The 23,805-nt window shown below is 41.2% G+C and overlaps 1 long non-coding RNA gene across 1 annotated transcript; it reads left to right on the top strand.

Annotated features, from left to right (window-relative positions):
• The first annotated feature begins 19,271 nt into the window (after positions 1-19,271).
• On the top strand, positions 19,272-23,805 carry LOC138157852 (uncharacterized). The gene is made up of 3 exons (XR_011167481.1): positions 19,272-19,476; positions 20,546-20,659; positions 23,420-23,805. It is a non-coding gene; the product is annotated as an uncharacterized lncRNA (long non-coding RNA).

Here is a 23,805-nt window from a genome sequence, read left to right as displayed (position 1 = left end):
AATTATCAGTCATTTATGTCTTAATCTAAATGAGTATCAGATTCTTTCCAGAGAATGGCTTTTGAAAAGGAGGAAAATGGAAAGACCATACTGCTTGCTTAACAGAGGAAGAAAGTCAGAGCAGCCAGGGACAAGGAGAAGATGTCAAAAGACTATCTGGGAGCAATGAAGACAACTTTCGCCTGCTTTTACAACTTTGCCTAGAGATCTAGCACTAAAAATGGGGAAACTGAGGGACCAAGAAGTTAAGGAATTTGACTTAGGGCATGTGGTAAGTGATCCAAAATAGAATAGACTGAAAAAAAGTATTCCATGGGGAAAAATGTACAAACAAATCTTTCTTCCTTTTCCTTTCCCTTTTTATCCATGTTTGTAATAGGATGTATCTTATTTTGCTCTCTCAGCCACCTTTTCTACTTTTCTGCTCATCTGAGTTCTCAATGCAGGATTCATTTATCTCTTATATGCTTTTTTTTTTTTAAGCAATTGGGGTTAAGTAACTTGCTCAAGGTTACACGGCCAGGTGTTTCTGGGTGGGTGCTAAGTGTCTGAGCCCGGGATTCGATCTCCAGGTATTCTCAACACTGGAGCCGGTGCTCTTACTTGCTGTGCTACCCTATATGCTTTTAAAAGCATCTTGTGTACGTGTTTAATGTCATCGTATGCCATAGTCTGGGCAATACATGTTGTTCATCCACTGTGCTTTTCAAGTGTGGATGGTTAGACGATTTCTTTCTTGAGATTAGGTTTCACTGACATCACTTTGTAGTGGCTTAGAGTAATTAATGTACTATCCAAGTCAGTACACATAATTTGGGCACTAAAGATGGAAGGTAAGCTAATTCCAGAATTGATGAGGAGAGGGAGAGCAGGTTGCATGACATTTGAAAATCTTGCATGGTGCTTTTTCATGCCCCCAAGCTGTGCACTACCACAAAAGGCAGCGTTTGGGCTTTACTTGGGGTCTTTGGGTTTAGATTTCAAAATTCATTTTTATAAGATTTTGAGTTCCAAATTTTTCTACCTCCCTCCCTCCACTCCCCCCGCCAAACAGCAAACAATCTGATACAAATTTTACATATACAATAATGTTAAACTTATTTCCACATTACTCACGTTGTGAAAGAAGAATCTGAATGAAAGGGGAAAACCACCAGAAATAACAAACAAAAAAAAATACTGAAAATAGTATACTTCAATCTGCATTCAGATTCAATATTCAATAGTTCCTTCTCTGGGTGTGGATAGTTTTTTCTATCATGAGTCTTTTGGAATTGTCTTGGATCATTGTGTTGCTGAGAAGAGTTAAGTCTATCATAGTTGATCATCTAACAGTGTTGCTGTTACTATGTATATAACATTCTCCTGGTTCTGCTCATTTTTCACTCAGCATCAGTTCATGCAAGGCTTTCCAGGTTTTTCTGAAACCCACTTGCTCATCATTTCTTATAGCATAATAGTATTCCATTATATTCATATGTCACAACTTGTTCAGCCATTATCTCCTCAATTTCTAATTCTTTGCTACCACAAAAAGAACTGCTATAAATATTTTTGAACATATGCATCCTTTTTTCCTTCTTGATGATCTCTGGGATAAAGACCTAGCTGGATGAAAGAGTACGCTCAGTTTTATAGCCCTTGTAAAAATTGTTTCCCAGTTTCCTGCTTTGCTTCTAATCTTGATCGAATTGGTTTTGTTTATGCAAAATTTTCTTTATTTAATGTAATCAGAATTATCCATTTTGCATTTTGTAATGTTCTCTCTCTGTCTCTGTGTGTATGTGTGTCTCTCTCTCTCCTCTCTGTCTCTCTCTGTCTCTCTGTCTCTCTGTCTCTGTCTCTCTGTCTCTGTCTCTGTCTCTGTCTCTCTCTCTCTGTCTCTCTCTGTCTCTCTCTCTCTCTCTCTCTGTCTCTGTCTCTCTCTCTCTCTCTCTCTCTGTCTCTCTCTCTCTCTGTCTCTCTCTCTCATTTGTTCATAAATTCTTCCCTTCTCCATAGATCTGACAGGTAAACTATTCCTTGCTCTCCTACTTTGCATATGGTATCATCCTTTATGTCTAAATCATATACCCATTTTGACCTTATCTTGGTATACTGTATGAGGTGTTGGTCTATACCTAGTTTCTGCTGTACTATTTTCCAGTTTTTCCAGCAGTTTTTGCCAAATAGTGAGTTCTTATTCTAGAAGCTGTAGTCTTTCAATTTATCAAATAGTACATTACTATAGTCATTGACTGCTGCATCTTATGTATTTAACCTATTCCATTGATCCATCACTCTATTTCTTAGCCAGTACCAAATAGTTTTGATGATTGCTGCTTTATAATATAGTTTTAGGTTTGGTACAGCTAGGCCACCTTCCTTTACTTTAAAAAAATTAATCCCTTTAATATTCTTGACCTTTTGTTCTTTCAGATGAATTTCATCATTATTTTTTCTAGCTCTATAAAATAAGTTTTAGTAGTTTGGTATTCTACTGAATAGGTAAATTAATTTAGGTAAAATTGTCATTTTTATATTAGTTTGGCCTACCCATGAGCAATTAATATTTTTCTAGATCTGACTTTATTTGTGTGAAAAATGTTTTGTAATTGTGTTCATATATTTCCTGGGTTTGTCTTGGCAGGCAGACACCAAAATATTTTATATTGTTTCCAGTTATTTTAAATGGAATTTCTCTTTCTATCTCTTACTGCTGAGCTTTGTTGGTAATATATAGAAATGCTGATGATTTATGTGGGTTTATTTTATATCCATCAACTTTGCTAAAGTTGTTAATTATTTCAAGTAGTTTTTTAGTTTATTCCCTAGGGTTCTCCAAGTATACCATTATATTCTTTTCAAAGAATGATATTTTGCTTCATCATGGACTATTCTAATTTCTTCAATTTCTTTTTCTTCTCATTGCTATAGCTAACATTTCTAGTACAATATTGAATAATAATGGTGATAATGGGCATCTTTGTTTCACCCCTGATCTTATTGGGGAAGCTTCTAGCTTATCCCCATTACATGTGACATTTGCTGATGGTTTTAGATAGATACTACTTGTTTTAAAGAAAATCCCATTTATACTGATGTTCTCTAATGTTTTTTTAATAGGAATGGGTGTTGTATTTTGGCAAAAGCTTTTTCTACATCTATTGAGATAATCATATGATTTCTGTTAGTTTTATTATTGATATGGTCAGTTATGCTGATAGTTTTCCAATATTGAACCAGTCCTTTATTCTTGGTATAAATCCCACCTGGCCATAGTATATTATCCTCTTGATAAGTTTCTGTAATTTCTTTGCTAATACTTTAGTTTAAATTTTTGCATCAATATTAGGGAAATTGGCTATAATTTTCTTTCTCTGTTTTGGCTCTTCTTGGTTTAGGTATCAGAACCACACTTGTGACCTAAAAGAAATTTGGTAGGACTTCTTCTTCACCTATTTTTTCAAATAATTTATATAGTATTGGAATTAATTATTCTTTAAATGTTTGGTAGAATTCACTTGTAAATCCATTTGGCCCTAGAGATTTCTCTTTAGGAAGTTTATTGATAGCTTTTTATAAATTTCTTTTTCTAAAATGGGGTTAAGTATTTTATTTCTTCTTCTGTTAATCTGGGCAATTTATATTTTTGTAAACATTAATCCATTGCACTTAGTTTGTCAGATTTATTTGGCATACAGTAGACATACAGCTGGGCTGAACCAGGACCTCAGGGCATTTATTGCTGATCTGTGCTGTGGCTAAGTCTCCTTCACACTTGCCCAAACACCATCTTCATTGAGCTGCTAGGCTGTGCTCCCCTTTTACCCAAATCACAGACCCTTCATGATGTCCTCCTAAGTTATCTTAAGCTGGAAAATTGTTTTACGCTTGATTTAATGTTGTTTCTGAGGTTAACTGGGGAGAGCTCAGGCAACTTCCTGGATTTTTTCCATCATCTTGGCTCCACCAAAAGGCAGTGTTCTTCCAGTGATGCAACATGGCTATGAATCCCAGAACATCAAGATCTCCAAAAAAATAAAAAATTTAGGTGACCCAAAAGCAACCAGAAGATGCAAGGGATGGGAGGGTGTGATAGTAATGGCAATTAAAGATTCCCCTGTATTGGCTTGGTTTTCAAATTGATTGTGTTAAAACCCAGAGCTTGTTAATCCCACCTGTGGGATGGACTTTTTGATGTGAAAAGAAAGTCCTGAACTGGGAGGAGCTGGTGACGTAGATTTGGAGAGACAAGAGAGAGGCGGAAGATCTTTTTGGAAGCAGCACCTCGTGGAGAGAGAGAGAGAGACTAAGAGAATTGCTGGTGGCCGCTTTGAATTGCCCTGGACTTTTGAGACCTGCCCCCTGAGCTGCCAAGGACTGAGGAGACATGGCTGTTTTGCTGGTACTTTGTCTGTTTTGATGTTGTTTTGCCAGATTTGTCCACTGGTGAAAGACAGTCCTTTTGTTGAAGAAGTCCTGGAACCTGGCTGTTCGCTAAGAAGCCCTGAGACTGTCCTGCAGACAGAGAGTGAATACTGTCCACTGGTGAGGGACAGTGCTGTTGTTGCAGGGGTCTGGAGACTGTCCTGCAGACAGAGTGAATACTGTCCACTGGTGAAGGACAGTGCTGTTGTTGCAGGGGTCTGGGAGCCTTTCTGTTGGTTCAGAAGCCCTGAAGAAGGATTTTCTTGTTGTATGTTTACAGAAATCCTGGGAGAGGGCTTTGCTAATGTGTTCAGGGGTTCTAGGACTGTTCTACAGACAGAGGATAAATTCATGAAGGGACTGGCAATGTATCTTATGGCCTTGCTAAGCCTTGTCTCCCCAGGAACTAAGATTGCTGAGAGCTTGCCTCGTGTCAAGATGAAGAAAAGACCTCCATTTGGGTATTAAGTGCTGTGTTTAAACTTGATGTAACCCTGGGGTAGATTCAATTGTGATCCAGGGGTGGGGAACTTTTGACCTTATGTTTGGAAACTAATCTCCATTTGAGAAGAGGGGCTTTGTGGTGGACTTAATTAAGGTATAGCCTAGGGGTGGAGAAGTATTTAGAACAGAGACTTTGTAATTGATTGAATGATTGGAAGGTCCTGGGGTGGGGTAGTACTTGGAGATTATTTAATCACACTTAGTAAATGCTGTATTTTGGAATGATGTCATGTTTTGATCTTCTCTGTTCTTGGTTTGTCACTGAATAAAATGGAGAGCACCTATGCTGGTATTCTGAACCTTGGGAAGTTGCCTTTCCTTGACATTACATTACAGAGGGTGTAAGTAGGTTGCTGAATATTATCATTGATAATTTCAAAGTGAGTAATAGTATAAAAGTCTTCAAAGATATCACCAAGGATCTGTATGACCAGAAACAGATGTGAACTGATCACCTGGAATTGGAGATAAGACTTGTTCTTTGTGGCCCCAGAGGGGAAAGCTATGAGTCAGAGATGGAAGGGCCCAATTTAGACTTGATGCAAGAAGATGCTTTGTAATTTCTACAAGTTTCAGAAAGTGGATGGGCTGCCTTGGGAGCCAGTAGACCCTTCCTCATTGGATGTCTTTAAGCAAAGGCTAGATGACTATCCATTCAAATATGTTGTCAAAGGGATTCTTGGTCAAGTACAGTGGCTTCCAATGGCTATTAAGGTGCTACTCCATGCTGATTTCCTGAGATTCTGAGATCCTGTGTTGACTTGACAATGAAGGCTAAAAGGTTGAGTGCCTAAGGCTGGCATTGGTCCTTTTAAAATAGGAAAATGGATCCGAGTAAGGTTTCCAATGGGTCTTCTTCAGAGCATTCATACAGATGAGAATCACAAAGGAATGAGAGGTTGAGAGGACCACTCACATTGATGAAATCTCCCAGATCCACTGAAGTTTCAGAGAAGAGTTTGATGTCCCTCCTGAGCATCATGGTACAAGACAGGGAGAGATAACAGTGAAAAGAAAAGAAAGTTGACTTCCATTAACGTCCATTTAATATTTTAAGTAAATGGAAGCAGAATATTGCATGGTGTACAAAGTCTCCCAAAAGAGAAAATAAAGGGATAGGGAGAAGTAATAATAAAAACCCAGACTTTTCTAGTTGGATGTGACATAAGCGACCATCTAGTTCATTCCACCCATCCCATGTCCATTACAGCATAGCCAATAGTTATTTTGGGGACTCTGAAGACCTAAAAGAAGCCAGATCTCTCTGTCTAAAATCAAGCTCATACTACTTTGGGGCCTCTTTCATTGTTAGGATTTTTTTTAAACTTACATCAAGCCTACATCTTACCCCTTGCAAGTTCTCATTCCTAGGACTTCCCTCCAGGGGCCAAATGGCAAGTTGTTGCGAAGTTGAACGAATGCTAGATTTGGAGTCAGACTACCTGGGTTGAAATTCTGATTTGGCCATTTATTTCTTATGCAACCTCAAACTTTGCTTCTCTGGCATTTTGTCTCCTTCCACTATAATAGGAGAAGGTTGGAAGAGAGGGCCTCACAGGTCCCTTTCATCTCTACATCTACAATCCTAGAACCTCTCTTCCATATGACAGCCCTTGGCATGCTTGAAGACATCTGGCATATTCCTGCTGAGTCTTCTCCAGACTAAGCAAGGCAGGGCCTTCCAAGTCTGGCCCTGCCAACTTGAACAGGTGTTCTTAGAAGGCTTTCCTTCCCATCAGGTTGTTTCAGCTTGGCTTGCCTGAAATCAGCTAACATAGCCCTTCTGCACCTTTTGGCCCAGATCCTTGGTAGGATTTCATACACAGTCATTGACTTTTAGATTTCTCCTTTGGATGCTGTAGCAGATCAAGTCCAGGAGATAGCCTTAGTGATGAAAGTTTTTGTTTTGCTTTGTTTTACCTTCATTTCCACGGTCTCCTGATGCAAACAACACACAAACAATAGCCACCTCAGGAGTTAGTGACCTGAGTAGTCTGTACTGGAGCAGAAAATACTGCAGATAGATGAGTAATTCAGTAGGCCCTGATTAACTCTATGATTCTGAAATCCTGGGTGGATAGGTGCTGAGAGTGAATGTCTCATTGGGCTTTCAAGGTATGATTATTACTCTCCATCCATGAGGTCAATTAGGGATTTGTTGATAATAAATTAGATTAAATGTGGTTTATTAACATAGGAACAAGTGCACACGTTTCCATAAAATGGATACTATAAATAGCAACTTGACATTAATGTAAAATGGCATCATAAAAGTATTATGACTTTATAATAGCTTCCTGAATTCATCCCCTTTCTAATGATGGTTGGAAAGTCAGTTTGGTGATTAAACTTCTAATCCTCAAGATCATACTCTTTAAGAATTCATTAAAGCCACTGGGAACACCCAAAAAAGAGAAGATTCAGGGAGACAGGATAACTGCCATCAAAATATTTCATGGCTGTCACGCATGGGAGGGATTAGACTAGTTTTTCTCAGTGGGGGCAGAGTTAGGGACGAGGTTTGGCAACTGGAAAGAGGCAAATTTAAGTTTGGGGTATAGAAAAGCTTCCTATATATTACAGCTATTAAAAAGTGAAATGGCCTCCCTCAGAGGTAGCAGTTCCCCTATCATGTTCAATAAAGACTTAAATGAAGTCTTGGAGTAAAGACTTGAATGACCCCATTTCAGTGTGTTGTAAGAGGGGAATCTTAGCAATGACTGACACTTGGTCCCTTCCAACTCTGAAACCCTGTGATTCCATGGAAAACACCCTTGCTCTGCAGTCAGAGAACCTGCGTACAATTCTCACCTCTGGGGCTTACTGCCTCTATGACCTTGGACAGGCCACAACCTCCCTGAATCTCAATTTCCTCTTCTATAACTTTAGGCAGTTAGACTTGATTTCTGCTTAGTTTCCTTCCAGCTTTAGATCTATGAAGAAAGCAAGCTTTCAATACTCTTTTTTTTTTAACTATAGAATTTACATTCTTCACATTTCACAGATTCCTAGGGTACTCTCTGATTTAATAAAGTCTTTAAAGAGCCTTGAGAGATCAGTATTTCATATAGCTTCAAGGTCATGAAAGTTAGATCAGAGAGGTTAAAAGAATTATCCCGTGAGTCTATATAACTAAATGGATTGATGTAATTATTGACCTGAATCAGGTCATGAGAATGCCTTTTCTGAAATAATGAGGTGATGTTAGAGTGTTTGGGGCTTGAATGCATCCCAGGCTCCTAGGATAGCACCTTACACACCGCAGGTTAATCTCATAAACATCAGGTCATAAGGATGGTGATGATCTAATGGGCAGATAATTGTATTCATTTCCCACAGTGCCTTAGACATTGCCAATGTGGCAATAGTAATCAACCAGCATTCGTAAGTTGCTACTATTAAACACTATGTTAGATCCCAGTGATACAAAGAAAAAAAATGATACAACCCTTGCCCTCAGGGATCTTACACTTTGTTGAGGGAGACAACTTGTATCTGTATAAGAATACACAAAATATAGAAGAAAAAATACAAGGTAATTTAGGGGATGGAGGGCTAGGGGTAATTTCTTTTTTTCTTTTTGTTTTTTTGGGGTTTTTTTTTGCCTTTTGGAGGGCAAGTTAAATAACTTGCCCAAGGTTACACGGCTAGTATTTTTGTGTGGGTGTTAAGTGTCTGAAGCCGGAACCGAACTCGGGTCCTCCTGATTCCAGGCTGGCACTTTACTCACTGCACCACCTAGCTGCCCCTATAGGGGTAATTTCTAAGCCCTGCTACCTCACACTCAAACCTTCCACTTCATTCTTCTCATACCCTTCCCACTAGAGCTTTATATTCTGTCCTAGGGGTGCAGGGCATAATGGGTGAACTTTCACCCAGGAGTAAGATACCTTTCACCCACTTCCAAACTCTGACTCTGTGGGGACCCATCCATTTCCTTTTCTGGGTCTTTTTTGTGTTTTGTCTTCCTTTGATAGAAAGTAAGCACTTTGAGGGCAAGGAATGACATGATTGCTTGTATTTGTCTCCCCAGCACATTTTTGTCCAAGTCACCTAACTATCCTGGGCTTTAGTTTCCACATCTATAAAGTGGTAGGCTAGGTGGCCTCCGAGGTCCTGCTTTCTAGCTCTCTGACCCTATGACCTGTTGTCTTTACCTCATGGGGGCTGGGGGAATGTATGCCTAGCACTGTGCAAACCTTAGTGTAATATGGAAATGTCAGCTTTTGTTATAGATATACAACATATAGACACTATATCTCTACATAATATATGTAGATACTAATATTTTATATTATTATGTGGGCCCTCACTGAATGAGTCTTAATCTGAATGAAAAGTGACCTACATGAGCAATAAGGAAAAAGAAAAGATTCCAAGAAAGCCAAGTAGGGGTCATCAGATACCTAAGAGCTAAATGAAGTAGTTACAGATGTTGTCTAAACGAGTGAAGGGTGGGGCTGAGGCCAGGTCACAGAAAAGCAGCTTCCACACCTTGGGGCTATCCCAGCAAAGGGGAAATCAGTCACGGAGACCTGACAAGGCAGGCTGTGTTGGGTTGGAATGTAGGAATCAATCATGACATGCCTAGAGAATGCAACAACAGATTGGAACTAAGTTTAGGAATGAGTATAATTTAAAGGACCCCCCCTTACGCCCACCCGCAAAGTGAATTACTGTGGCTGCCCAGAGATCATGTCACCACCTATAGGAAGAAGCAATGAAACTGGAAGATAGCTATCAGAAACCACTTACCTGTCATTTAGTTAGGGCAATGGTTTAGTGTATTAGCTTTTGACTTTTGGAGGGCAAAGTTCACAGTCCACTTTGGTCTCAAATGGAAATGAAGCTGACCAACCCAGAGAGGGGGAGGTACTCTACAAAACCTGACTGAGAGAACAGGGCTCTAAGAATGAAATGGGGAGGGCCTAAATTAATGAAAAATAATTTATTAAGCACTTATTATAGTCACATAAAGACATGGACACATTATTTGCTCATATCCCAGCTTTTATCCACAACATTGATCCCTGGTTTTTGTGGCAACTAAATCCACTCATTGTAATGTGCCATTTTTCTATTTGTTTGCTTTAGGTTTTCATGGTCCCTCCCCCTTTTTTCCCTATTTTGAACTTAACAAACATCAGTTAAAACGAGCACTTTCAAGCACACAGTAGAACAGAGAGGGCGGAAGTGAAGCTATGAATCTCTATTATATTCAGCTTGATTTTCTTCTTAAAAATATAATTGATTCAGAGTGTAACTTTCCAAGCTATCCTGTAATTCCTTCTGGTTTGAATTTTTTTTTTGGTATTTTATTATATATTTTAAATTATATTTATTATATATTTTTAAAAATTGGTAATTTTATTTAGATATTTGTGTTTAAATTTGAAGAGTGACTTTGCTACCAATGCTGCCACATATATTTCTATGCCCTGTTCCCTCCTGACCCCTAGGCTGGGGTATATGGTGAGGAAAAGGCAGGCACAGCATGTAAAGGCACTGCCCTATTGTACCTTCTAAGCATGTTTCCCTGTTCAACTCCATGTGGCTTCACAATCATTTACTACCTTTTGATCATTTACTACCTTCTATACTTCACGATCATTTACTACCTTCTCTCCCCCAGCATCCCCTTCCCCTGCCCCCTTACCCCCAATGAACAACTGTTTGAGGTGGAGTGGTAGAAAAGTCAGAAAGGAAGTCAAGGAAGAGAAGGGGGAGACTTGGATCAGAAACTGCCCCTGCTACGTTATATTACCTAAGAAACAGCCCTTGATTTTTACTTTTGCAAAATCTTAATTTTATTAATCAGTCTTAGAAAGAACCTTAGAGGCAGGCATCAATGGCCAAGCCACATGTCAACATATGGTAAAAGAAACAGAAAGTTGCCCATAAACACTTGTCTACCTCCACATTTCGAAATTTCTAATGAACAAGAAAAATCTCCTATGAGGGGAGTTGTCCTAATTGTGAGTGGTTTCAGGCTTGCTCATGGTTCAGCTGAGCCACTGTGGAGCCTGCCAAGTGGTACTTGAAACAAGAATATTAAAGAATACATACCAGCATCGAAGGCAGACAGTCATCCTAATAGAATTCAGGCTCCTCAACAACTGTGTTCAACTGTAAGAGGACAGAGGAATTAAATGTGACATAGCTATTATTCTAGCTTCAAAGTGACACATTTTCATGCTGTCATGTACAGGGCAGGCTGGTCCCTTTCTCCAGTATCTTGACAATTATATAAAATTGCATAAATAGATTAATCAAGAAGTATCTGTTAATCACCTACATGTGCCAGACATTGTGCTAGGTGCTGAGTATATAAATACAAAGAAAGAGATGATCTCCACCTTTAGAGAAAAGGCACAGTAAACATTTTTTAAATAACGTAATAAAAATTTAAGGTGATTCATTGTTAGTCATTACAATGAAAATCTAATGACAACACCCAACGACCTAATGACACACCCAGATCTTTCCTTTTCTTCAGTGGATCTCTGTTCTCATCAATGGTGGTGTTCCTACCAATAATGGTACATAGTGAAAGCCACCCACGCCCTTCTCATCCTGTCCTGTTCTTATCTGTGCCCTCCTAGAAATCCTCCACAGGAGGTCCACCAAACCCCTTTGGGTCTTTGGATCTTACAGCCTGTCCCTTTGTCATCTTTCCCCCTCATTATACAACTTGTCCACTTTCCTTTCTATTTTGACATCTCTTTGGCATCTTTTATGCTGTTTATTTTTTCCTACAATTCCCCATTGATAATATGCCACAGCCTTCTTGCATTTACTGTGTCCTTTGGGTGACCAATAACTTAGATTTCTTAGAAATGATGGCATTCCATGATTTACAGACCTTAAAGTCTGATGTTAAAGATGAGTCATGGTTTTATGGAAAAGGTTGGGGGTCACTGAATATTCTGTGCTATGTGAAAAAGCAAAAAATGGGACTTGTAAAAGTAGCTGGACTAGACAAGCATGCACCAAGGTGGTCCCTAGAGGACGAGAAAGAACCTTAAGGGTGTCAGGGAACCAATTCTCTAAATACTGAAAGAGGGCATTCTGTGAAGTGATTGGGGAAAAAGAAACAAACACTGTTTTTATTACTACCAAGAATGACCACCAGAAAGATATTAATAATCTCACCAGCCCATGTGCCTCCTTTTCTCATCTCTACAAAATCTTCATAAGGATAATTTACTCACTTCTCATGGACAATATAGGCAATGTGGTATAATAGATAGAGCTGGCCTTCCAGTCAGGGAGATCTAGGTTCACATTCTGCCTCTGATGCATACTGATCACTGACCTTGGCAAGTGATTTAACTTCTCTCTAGGCAGATCACTGAGACTGTAGTGCCAGCCTGCATTGGTAGAAGTTTCCTCCTCTGAGAGTTCCCAATACGAAGGAAATCATTAGTCCACATCCCTATTCCTACCCTGTCAAGGATACCCTTCATCAAAATATGGGAGAGGAACCAACAGGTTTTGTTAGATGATATACTATGACAAATCATGTCTTTGTCATCACACTATTACTATAAAAACACCCCAGTGTTGGATCTGGTAAAGCAAAATGCCACCTTAAAAGTTTTCCTCCAGTGAAGAGTCTTTCATACTTATCTAAATAGTATACAAAGCACAGAAACAGAGTCAACTTTTTAGGCAATCCTCTGATTATTAATGTTTTGGGGGACTTTTGCTTTTTTTGGGGGGGAGGCAGGGCAATTGGGGTTAAGTGACTTGCCCAAGGTCACACAGCTAGTAAGTGTTATGATTGTTAATGTTAAAAAAGGCATAAAGCAGGGAGCTGTTGATCAAAGCTGTTTGCATCGGTCATGGCATATTCAGCTTAGATCCAAATGAAAGTAGGAGCTCCCTATAGGTAGTGAGGTCCTCGGGATGCTGCTCACTGTGGATGATACCATACTGACTACATAAGTCACAGGAACATTGCAGAGATTCTTTATTAAATTTATATTCTCCCAAATGAAATTGGTCTGACTATCCACACAGGAAAAATCAAGTGGATGAAAAATGTCTGTTGTCTAGATTATGATATTTACCCTGTAGAACTGGTCCATCAGTTCATATATCTTGGACTAGCCCTTCAGATAAACAATACAGCCAACCAGAATTGAAAAAGAGTAAGCAAGCAGACTGGCTTGCATCTGGGATGGTCAATAACCCCTTCTTCTTGGAATCTCTTCATGGATCACTTCTAGAATTTAGCTAAATTGCAGAGTAGCTTAAATTAGAATACATCACAATATTTCAGTGAGTCATGATTTTATATTCAGAACAACTGTAAGTCTTGGATTTTCTGAGGTAATTCCAATTTCAAGAAAAGAAACTGTGTTTTATATAATTAGTGACCTTTGTTGGACAGTGTTTGAGAAAATCTGCTCAATGTATTCATGTAATCAGGTAAGGGCAAAGGCAATATGACCATACTGTAGCCTTTTGACCATGTTTTATTAGAACATGCTGAAAGAGAAGGGGGTATCATACTACTATCATGACACCTTTCTGGGGGGGGGGTACTGTGATATAGCAAAAGGAGCACTTTCCTTTACACTGGAATCCAGAGAACCTGCCATCAGTCACCGCTCCAGTAGTTATCAGCTGCATAACTTTGGCTAAGTAATTTAATCTGTCCTCGTTTGAATTCAATTCACCAAGCATTTATTAAGCTCTTACTATTTGCAAGGTACTCTGCTGGTTGTTAGGGATACAAATATTGAAATGAAACAGTTCTCCCTGTCCTCAGAGAGCTTTCAGTCTACCAGATAATACAACATATACATAGATAAGTAAAAGCAAAGCTACAGAAAGACAAAGTAATTTTATGAGACAGAGTAAAGTGTGGTAATTGCTTTACAAACCTGTAAATACTATCTACATAAATACCTATTGTAATTACTACTAGTTTCTTCCTTCTTCACACATACCTAACTTAGAACTTGGACTTGCTGCTAAAATTTAAGTGGAGAAAAAGCTTTCTTCATAGGTTTTTATGCTAAGTTCTGTCCTCTGAGGTCAAACAGAACTTGGTAATCCCTCCTCCACTGGAGAGCCTTTTAGAAGAGTGAAGGCTGCTATCTTTTCTTCCCAAGGCTAAAGATCTGCAGCTTGTCCCAAAGACCAAGTCCTTAAGAGTCCGTGGAATTAAACTCTTTGCCTTCCTCGTCTCTGTTTTCTGACCACTCTCCTGCCCATCAGCTTCATCTTATATGGGAAAATAACAGCTTTTTTTTCTCTTCTTGATATATCAGTGGTCCAAGAGTATTGAGTCTAACTTGATTTAAAAAAGAAGGGGATGCTGCCATATATTGCCAGATGGGGATAGGATGTGGGACAGGTATAAGGGTAGGTACACTCTGGGAGACCAATCCCACTGGTACTTGCCCTTCCCCTCAGAACAGTATGGCAGCTGAGGAGAAGAAGTCAGAAGAAAGAGTCCAGGTATAAGTGAGAGTGTTTCCTGAAACAGTTAAGAGGTTACAATAGAGCCCATGGTTGTGCATGGTTACATGCATGTGTGTGGCTGCATGTATGACTATGTATGTGTCAGAGATAGGCCTTAAATTCAGGTTTTCCTGACTCTAAGGCAGGCCTTTGATCCATTGTGACAGGTTGTCATTCCCAAATGATATCATTTGATTACGTGTGTGTGCACATGTATGTATAGAAATAAACATATATGTGTATATATACACAGAGAGAGGGAGGGAAGGAAGGAGAGGAACAGAGAAGGAAGGAAGAGGAGGCTAACTAGAGGGAGATCTGGCTACATAAGGGGTAGCGAGGTGACACAGAAGCTTGAATGCCGGACCTGGAGTCAGAAAGACTCATCTTCCTGAGTTCAGATCTGGCCTCATACACTTGCTGGCTGTGTGACCCTGGGCAAGTCACTTAACCCTGTTTTCCTCAGTTTCCTCATCTGTAAAATGAAGTGAACACAGAAATGGCAAACCCCTCAAGTATCTCTGCCAAGAAAACCCCAAGTGGGGTCACAGAGAGTTGGACACAATTGAATAACAACAACTCCCATAACTGGCTACATATCCAAAGGAAAGACAAAAAATCAGCTTAAAGCAGGGATGTTGACAGATGATCATTCATTAATTGCTGCCTTCCATGACCCCTGTGCTGATCTCCTTAGCAGCTCTTTCCTATAGCTGGAGAAGCTATCACCCCAAACCTCTGCCACCCTAAGACCACAGCTTATTCCACCCTAGCTCCTGGGAAGAGATATTATCAAAGGGGGTATTACTTGTAAAGCACAGTGTCTGGTACACAGTAGGAGCCTAATAAATTCTTTTTCCCTTCCTGGAGTAGGAAATTCCTAGGATTTGCAGAACCTGATCTCATTTCTTTGTGTGCAAAGACTGCTGAGAAGTAGGGGGTGGAGGAAATTTGGATCAAAAGGAGGTCCTAGATAGATCCTTACCCATGACCCTCTGAAGTCCACATGTACTCCCCCCATTCTTCATTGTCCTTCAGCCTCCATCCCTACTTCTCCTAGGTCCTAGGAATTCCTACCAATATCTTGGAGCAAGAAGATCCCATTGTTTGGTCAGGTAGAGGATATGTGAGTGGAGGGGAAATCCTTCATCCTTCTGTGGTAGCAATAAATACTTTTGGCTTCCTAAGCAGATTTCAGAGGACATTTCCTCAAAAAACTCATGAGTAAGGTTTATAGTAGTGGGCCTGAGCTGTATTATGTGTTAAATAGGCTTTTGCTGGTTAGCCTAAGACTGCAACCATTCAATGGAACCATGTTTCTATGAGAAATTAAGTTCCAAATTCCAAACTTAAAAACAAACATGCTTCTGGAAAACAATCCATTTAGAAACCTATGTTTCCCTGTATATACCTACACACATATGTAAAGTTGCCTGTGAACATAGTCAATATTTTAAAATTCGAATAATTAGAGACAAGACTCATATAGTACTTACTACGTTCCAGACACTATGCTAAGCACTTTACAAAATCCAGTGATGAAGATAACAAGATATGACATGTATATAGCACTTGCAGGATGGCAAAATGCTTTATTTATAGACTCTCATTTGATTCTCACAGGTAGATTCTACTACTATGGATCTAAATGGCCATTATTTATGCAGTACTTTAAGGTTTGCAAAGCACTTTAAATATGTCATCCCATTTGATTCTCACAAAAGCTCTGGAAGATAGGAATTCTTATTGACTCCACCTTTGAGTCTGGAAGAGATTAAGTGACTTACCCAGGGTCACACAACTAGTTCATGTGCGGGGTGGGACTTCCTTGATGCAGATATTCCCTCAGATTCTTTCAGAAGGGAGGAAACTAAGGTCAGAGCAGTGATGATTACCTGGGAAATCAGGGAAGCACAAGAGAGCTGGAGGCTGTTGTGAGTCATCAACAATTAATGACCATCTATTAAGCCCCTGTTATATACAGGTGCTATGCTCAACACGAGATGATTGTGATTATTTGTCAAAGGTTAGGAACAAAAGGAAGAAATGGAAGGATAAATGGTTATGACCAGATAGAGGAATATGGAATTGGGGGTTATAAAGGAGGAGCACTTGTGGGCAATGATGAAGTCAAGACTATACACCAGAGTGATAGCAGGAGCTGGGGGGCGGGCATGCCTCTTTGCATTTCCTCTCCTCTGATGGACCCTGACAATGATTCCTCCTGTTATAAAGCCTCATATATAATCCACATGGATGCCAGGAGCTGCTGTTGCATAAATTTATTTCTGGATATCTAGCCATTTTCACATGACTTTTACTATTATCACAAAGTCTGTCTTGCACAGAACTTTTTGTTATGCTGAAGTTTGGGAAGCAGTGACTCAGAACTGTCCAACGGTGTAATTCTGGAAAAGAGTAAGGCGGACAGGCAGCGTTAGTCAGAAATGTACACAGCACAAAGCCCTATATATCAGCTAAAACAAAGAGGAACAGACCCTGGGAGCCAGGGTGCTGAGTCTGAAACTTCTGAAAGTCCAGAGCAAGCATTAGTCAGGGATCTACTCCAAGCATCTGGGCAACAAGGGATCAGAAATCCATGCAAAGGGGCTCGGTAACCCGCTCGACGCACAGCCTTCTGCAGGAGGACCTCCTTCTACACTTCCTGCCAAGACCAAAGGTGTTCAAAGACCACAGGTGGGGCTCCCAACCAAAGTGTGAGATAGAGAGCAGAGTCCCAAATCTAAATGGAATGATGTCGTGAAGATTGGGAGCAAGGCATTTTCAGGGTGACAGTCTGGAAAGATGACAAGATTTGAACTTCAGAAGACCTCGGTTCAAATCCTGCATGTGGTGGACACTTAGCTGTGTGATCTTGGGGAAGTCACATGGCCTGAGTTTCATGTTGCTCATTTGTGAAATGAGCATCATCCTACCACTGAGAGGTGTTGTGGGCTCTGAGATAACGTGCTTGAAGTGCTTTTCAAATCTTAAAATATGCTCTCTCTCCCTCTCTCTTTCTCTCTTTCCTGCTTTCTCTCTCTCTCCCTCTTCCCTCTCTTTCTCTCCCTCTCCTCCTCTTTCCCTCCTCCCCTCCCTCATCCCCTCTCTCTCCCTCTACACACACACAAACACACACACAAACATGTCAATCATTACAGATTCTAGTCCCTCTCACAGTACAGCCCACAGCCCTTCACTCCTTCTCTTCCTACATGGTCCCACCATCCTTCTTGTCCCCCGCCCCCCCCAGCCTTGAAGCTTGGGAATCACACATACGAATTTTCTCTCCATTCAGTCAGTCATCAGTCAGGCAATTTCATCCCATGCCTTATTTCACAAGTTTGCCTCTTCCTTTTCACTTTCCTGCCATCAGCTAGTCCAGCTCCTCTTCCCTTCCCACCTGCATTACTGCAAAAGCTTCTTAGAGGCTCTTCTGCTCCAATCTGCCCCCAGGGTATTGAATCTGAGGCACAATTTTCATCAAACCACTCTCCTGCTCACTGGTGATGGCTTCATGTTGCTTATGGTATTGACTCTACGTCCCTCAGTCCTCACTGGTGGCCTTCCACCAACTGCTTCCTTTTCTCCTCCCACCTTCCCAAGCTTCTCTCTCATTATTTCCCAGTAAATTTCTTGTTTTCCACCCCATCTGTACCCATCTACAGACCTGGAGTGGGAGGAGAAAGTGAGCAGGACAGCTGCCTTCAAAGATTTCTAGTGTAGACCTGTTCTTTTAGGTTCCAGAGGAGAGAACTTGAAGCAATGCATGAAAGTTGCTAAGGGACCAAAGTAGGCTTAATGATAGCAAAGCACTTCCTAACAATGAACCTGATTGAGAAATGAAAGAGCCTGCCTCTGAGGCAGGGGAGTCCCCATCACTGGAGATGCCTAACAAAGGCTGGAGGGCCATATGCCTGGTATAATGCACAGGAAATTCTCCACCAGGTATGACTTTCATGCTGAGATCTCTCTCAGCTCTGAGCTTCTATGATTCCATGATCCTTTGCACTAAGTTTGGTGCTCTGCCCCACACATTGGGATGGCAGAGTCCCAGTCAAATTGATTTGGAGAAATTCCTGGCAGGGACCTGGAGAAGGACATTATCTCATCATAAACTCCTTGCGGGGGGACAGTCCAAGGCACTGAAGAGTGTTGGCTTTGGAGCCATGCTGCTAACAGTGACCTTGGACAGGCCAATGAACTCATTATTAACTCATTTTGCCTCAGTTTTCTTATCAGAACAATGAGAAATACCAGCTTTGCAGAGTCATGAGGAAAATGTCTTGTAAACTTAAAATACCATGTGTGTGGGGCAGCCAGGTGGCACAGTGAGTAAGAGCGCCGGCCCCAACGTCAGGAGACCCGGGATCGGTGGCCTCAGATACTTAACACCCACACAAAATAACTGGCCGTGTAACCTTGAGCAAGTTACTTAACCCCAATTGCTTAAAAAAAAATAAATAATACCATGTGTGTTACTAGGATTGTCAGGGGAGTTCCTGACTTATGGGATGGACACGTGTTCTAGCTCTAGTTTTACCATAGCAAGGGGCGATCTCCATGGCCTGGATACCTTGTTATAGGTGAATACAGGGAAACAAAATTCCAGGGTGGCTATACCCTTCGTGGGACAGAGGAGCGTGGAGACCGGAATGACAACTTACTCAAAACCTCAAGGCCTCTTTTATACAGTGCGTGCATCTGTACTCTAATAGATTTCTCACTAGGCGAGGTTACAGAGTGGGCAGAGGGAGAGGGCTGGAGTTGTGTCCACGGGCTTTATTCAGAAGTGGCTGAGATTGGGTCATGATGAGGCTGGAAATGATTCCCCAGAACAGAGAAGTCTGCCCCTCCAGCCCACGAGCCTCATCATCCAAGAGCAGAGATGCCAGGTGCAGTGGGCACTTGGCGTTGTTAGAGGACCTTGGCTCAGATCCCTACCAGTATGACCTGGGGCTTCAGTTTCCTCACAGATGTAAAGAGGGAGCTGGACTTCTAAGGTCTCATCACCTCTGCATCTATGATCCTGTGATATTCCGCAGGGATTGTCTATGTGAGGAATCAGAAAGCTGCTGCTGCCTCCAGGTAATCCCCACCATAGTTAACTCCTGACTCCCTCCCTGCCCTGTTCTGCCTGGAAAAGCAGTCCTTAGAGGTGTGCTCCCCAGTGGGCTGCTGAATGATTCATGTACTGCGTGATCACCCTCCCAGGAAGGCATGCTCACAGCTTTGCCCTCAAGGAGGAGACTTCCCAGTGATTCACTCAGTCAGCGCCTTCCCTCTCTATTTTTTCAGCTGTTGCCCCTGTGCTATTCTGGCCTGTCCATGGGATTCATGAGGCCTGAGACCTGAGAATCTCTCATTCTCTCTATGACTACCCCTCCTCCCTGATCACTGAAGCAGGAAATCTGTCCCTCTACTCCTGCCATAGACCTTGCCACTCAGTCAGAATGATTTCTGTCCCCAGCATTTTCCACAATAAACGGGAAGAATGAGAGTGTGGCCTGCCTAGCTCTCCTAGACCCTCCTCCCTTTCAGTCCATGACTCTGGTCTCCCTGGGTTCTCCTACATGTCTGACCTTTGCTTCTCGGTCCACTGGGCTGGATGCGATCCTAGATTTGGAACCGGAAGGACTCTGGAGGCTCCGCAGACCAAACTCCTCATTTTGTGGATGAGGAAACAGAGACCCAGAGAGATTAGGTTACTTGCCTAAAGTTGCAAAAGGAATATACTCCTTCCTTTGTCTAACTTCCCTTGGAAGGGCGTTTCTTATGACCTACCTCCAGGGCCTTCACCTCGAGGCTGGGCCATGTCAGGCATTCTCCTCCCATGGCTCCTCCTGACTGTCTGGTTTTCACCACCGTGCCACACTCTCTTCTCTCCCTCCCCCTCCTCCTTCCCCATCTTCTCACTTTCCAGATTCATTTTCTGTGTTGTCATCCCCCATTAGAAGGCAGGGGCTATCTTTCTTTCTGCTTGCATTTTTGCACAATGCCTGGCACATAGTAAACACTAAATAAATCCTTATTGATAGTCCTTGCCTGCTTGCGTAGAGTTTAGAATTTCTTCCAGTTCTTTACCTATGACCCTGTAGCCCCATGAGCCCCTCTTGATTCATCTCCCTACCTCATCCACCCTCTACCTCCCACCAAGTTCTCAAGTCCTACTCAATTCCTGTGGATGGATCCCTGCTCTCTGCTACCAGACTTATCAAAGATTGCCTGCCTGCCTGGACTTCTGCCTGTTCTGCTGCCATCTTTCCCCAGGGTATGTAGTCTTCACCTTCCTCTCATTCATCCCATTCCCAATGGAATACCAGCTCTGATGAAGTTGGAAGTAACCCAATAATATTCAACTTTGTTTTATATTTATTTGTGTAAAGAAAAAAGATGATTCCCAAAATGGAATCAAAATGTTAAGACGGTCTCTGGATTTAGAAAGTCCAGACATAGAATAAATGTAGTTACATATAAGCAGCAGAGAAAAAATGTAGTCTCTTTTCTCCATGCACAACTCTCATTAATGTTAATTGCAGCTATACGGGCATATCTGGAGTAGATTGTACCCCCAGAGGATGGAAAAAATATTCCTATTTGTCCTCACAAGTAACAATCATATGTTTAGCAGCTGGGACTTGCCTAGACCCTCATTTATTATAATACCAATGACTACCTTTACTGTGTTCCCACAAAACCACAAACTATTTGGCCAGGTTCCAGCCTACCATCTTTAATAAATCCCATTATTCTTCTTGTAATAATTCATTAATTTTTAAGGAGAAAAAACTTAAACTCAAGTATTTTCCCCAGATGAACAGAAGCGGGTTCTATGGGGAGCAGGCAGGTTCCATCTAATTGAGAGGGTTTGTAACCCAGAACAGACAGTCAGTGTTGTCAAGGGGAGAAGTCCGTGAGCTCCTGGCCCCATTGTTCTCTTGGCATAGACCACCTCCCTCACCTTGGACAGGCATAGACTTTTGGTTTAAGAAAATACTATTTCTCAGGGATTGTGTACCATACTGGTAATGAAAAGTATCTTTGGTGTTGTTATTAATAATGGAGATCAGGAATAATTAGCCATTATCAGTCATTTTGCTGCTGGGTCAAGTTGTTGGAAATGCTACTGGGTCAAGTAGAATAAAAATGACCTCAAATTAACTCTAATTCATTCATACGGAAAAATAATACAAAAGTCATTAAGGCTAATTCTATTTATTAGGGAGGAAAATTAGTTGCTTGAATGCTTGAGGGGATAGAACTTGAGAGTTGGAAAGCCACACAGCTCATCTACACCATCTCCTGAGATTCAGGGTTCCATGAATTTTTCTTCTTCTTCAGTAAAAAAGGCTTCAGCAAGCCTCCCTATCACTTGAAACATAGTGGGGAAGATGGCTTGCTTTTATGAGGAGGAAATGTCTTGCTGCTGGAGGCAGCTTGGAGAGAAGGGAGAGAGAGAAGGGGAATCCTGAGAGAGTCCGTGAAGGGATTTCTTTAGTAAGGAGAGAGTGTGAACAAGCTGCAGTGATTTGGGACAAATCACTTAGTCCCTCAGGGGCCTCAGTTTCCTCATTTGTGTAACGAAAGCATCAGGTGGCCTCTAAGATCCTTTCCAGCTCCCAGTTGTACAGGTTTTGAACTTCCTTGACTTTCCCACTATGTCCCTGAACAAGATACTTCTCTCCATGCCTTCACAGAGTTCTTTTGTGTGCTTTCTTACCTTTTAGATTGTAAGTTCCTCGAGGGCAGACATTGTTTCTCTTTTTCATATTGGTATCCCTAGTGCTTATAGCACAGTGCTGGGCAAATAGTAAGCACTTAATAAATGTTTTCTGAGTACTGAGCTCTAAACCTATGACCCTAAATAATTTGTGATGTTTGTATGACCCAGAGGCATATAAATCTTTAAAAATTTAGTGTGTTCAGGGTGCCATACTATACACACACACAGAAGGCAAGTAGCAACCTGCATAGAAGTGTGTACCATTTTCTGATGCCTTTACTCATTTCTCATCTGGCTGCATTATTATGGATTTCTCCATCATGCCACAGGAACCTTCTCATCCTGAATGATAACAGCAGCCTTGGTACCCACATCTCATTGGTACCCTCTTCCCCTCTGATGGAGGGTGGAGGGAAGTGCTCCTTCCCAAACCTCCATCAAAGGGCACCAGCATTTCCCACCTGGCTCTACCCCTTTTGACCTCCTTTATACCCCTGAGCTGGGGATACTTTCTCTACCCCACCCCCTTTCAGTTTCCTTTTGTGTGCTGTCTTCTCATTAGATTGTAAGTTCCTTGAGGGCAGGGACCTTCTTTTTTTGTATTTGTATCCCTAGCACAGTGCCTGGCCTATAAGTGGGTGCTTAACAAATATTTATCCATTGACTGATTTACAGAAAAATCAATTAAGGTAGACAGGGACTGAGCTAAAGTTCATCTTTAGTAAATAAAAAGTATAAATATGATTTTTAAAAGGCATAGGATACCCTATTTAGAGCCGGAAGCTTAGAGTTCATCTCATTTGACCCCTTTGTTTTACAGATGAGAAAACTGAAGCCCATAAGAGTGCTGCAAAGGTAGCAAACTTGCTCTCTAAAAAACAATAGACTCTTTTCCAGAACTGAGGTTCTCTTTTACAGAAAAAGCAGAGATCTCAAAGTGTGAGCAATACCAGCTTAGCTAAACCAAATATGCCTTATTCTTATCTATTTATAAAAGAATGACCACTTGAAGGCAGCCAGGATTCCAGGATTTTTTAGCAAAAAATCAATGGGTGATTTAATAAGCATTTAGGAAATGCCAGTCACTGTACTAGACTTGGGTGATACAAAGAGGGAAATGAAACGGACCCTGCCTTCCAGGAGCCAACAAAATATCCTGGGGTCAGCTAAGCCAGTTTCTTCATTTTTAGAAGCAGAGAACAAAGCCTAGAAAAGTTAAGTGACTCACCCAAAGTCACTCAGGTGCCAAGAAAAGATGTGAAGCCTGCTTCTCTGAATCCAAGGGACCCTTTCTCCTCTCATTTTCAGCTTTCTGGTTAATGAAGATGATGATGATGATGGTGGTGGTGATGAAGATGATGGTGAAGAACAAAGACAATGAGAATAAGCCTACGGAAGAGTTTATATCCTCATAGGGACAAAAACCAGGGCTGGGATGTCAATGGTGAAGAAAATTCCTGGGTGAGAAAATGCTTTCTACCAGCATAGATGATGCTCTCTTCTGAGAAGCTTGAAGACCTTGAGAGAGCCTAGAGTGACTGTGTATGTCAGAAATGGGATGTCTCAAGGCCTCACAGTCAGCTCTCCATCCCCTACACCACCCTGAGTCTCTACATATATCCCAATACTTTTATTTAATTACAATTGATTTTTTCTACCATCAGAATATTAAATTTTAAAGAATAAAAGCCACG

The sequence above is a fragment of the Petaurus breviceps genome, unplaced genomic scaffold (assembly GCF_028583685.1).
Source record: "Petaurus breviceps papuanus isolate PSGF00001 unplaced genomic scaffold, PetGlider_PUasm1.0 173, whole genome shotgun sequence".
NCBI lineage: Eukaryota > Metazoa > Chordata > Mammalia > Diprotodontia > Petauridae > Petaurus > Petaurus breviceps.
The sequence above is the reverse complement of the archived record's forward strand: the minus strand, read 5'-3'. Positions and strand labels throughout refer to the sequence as shown.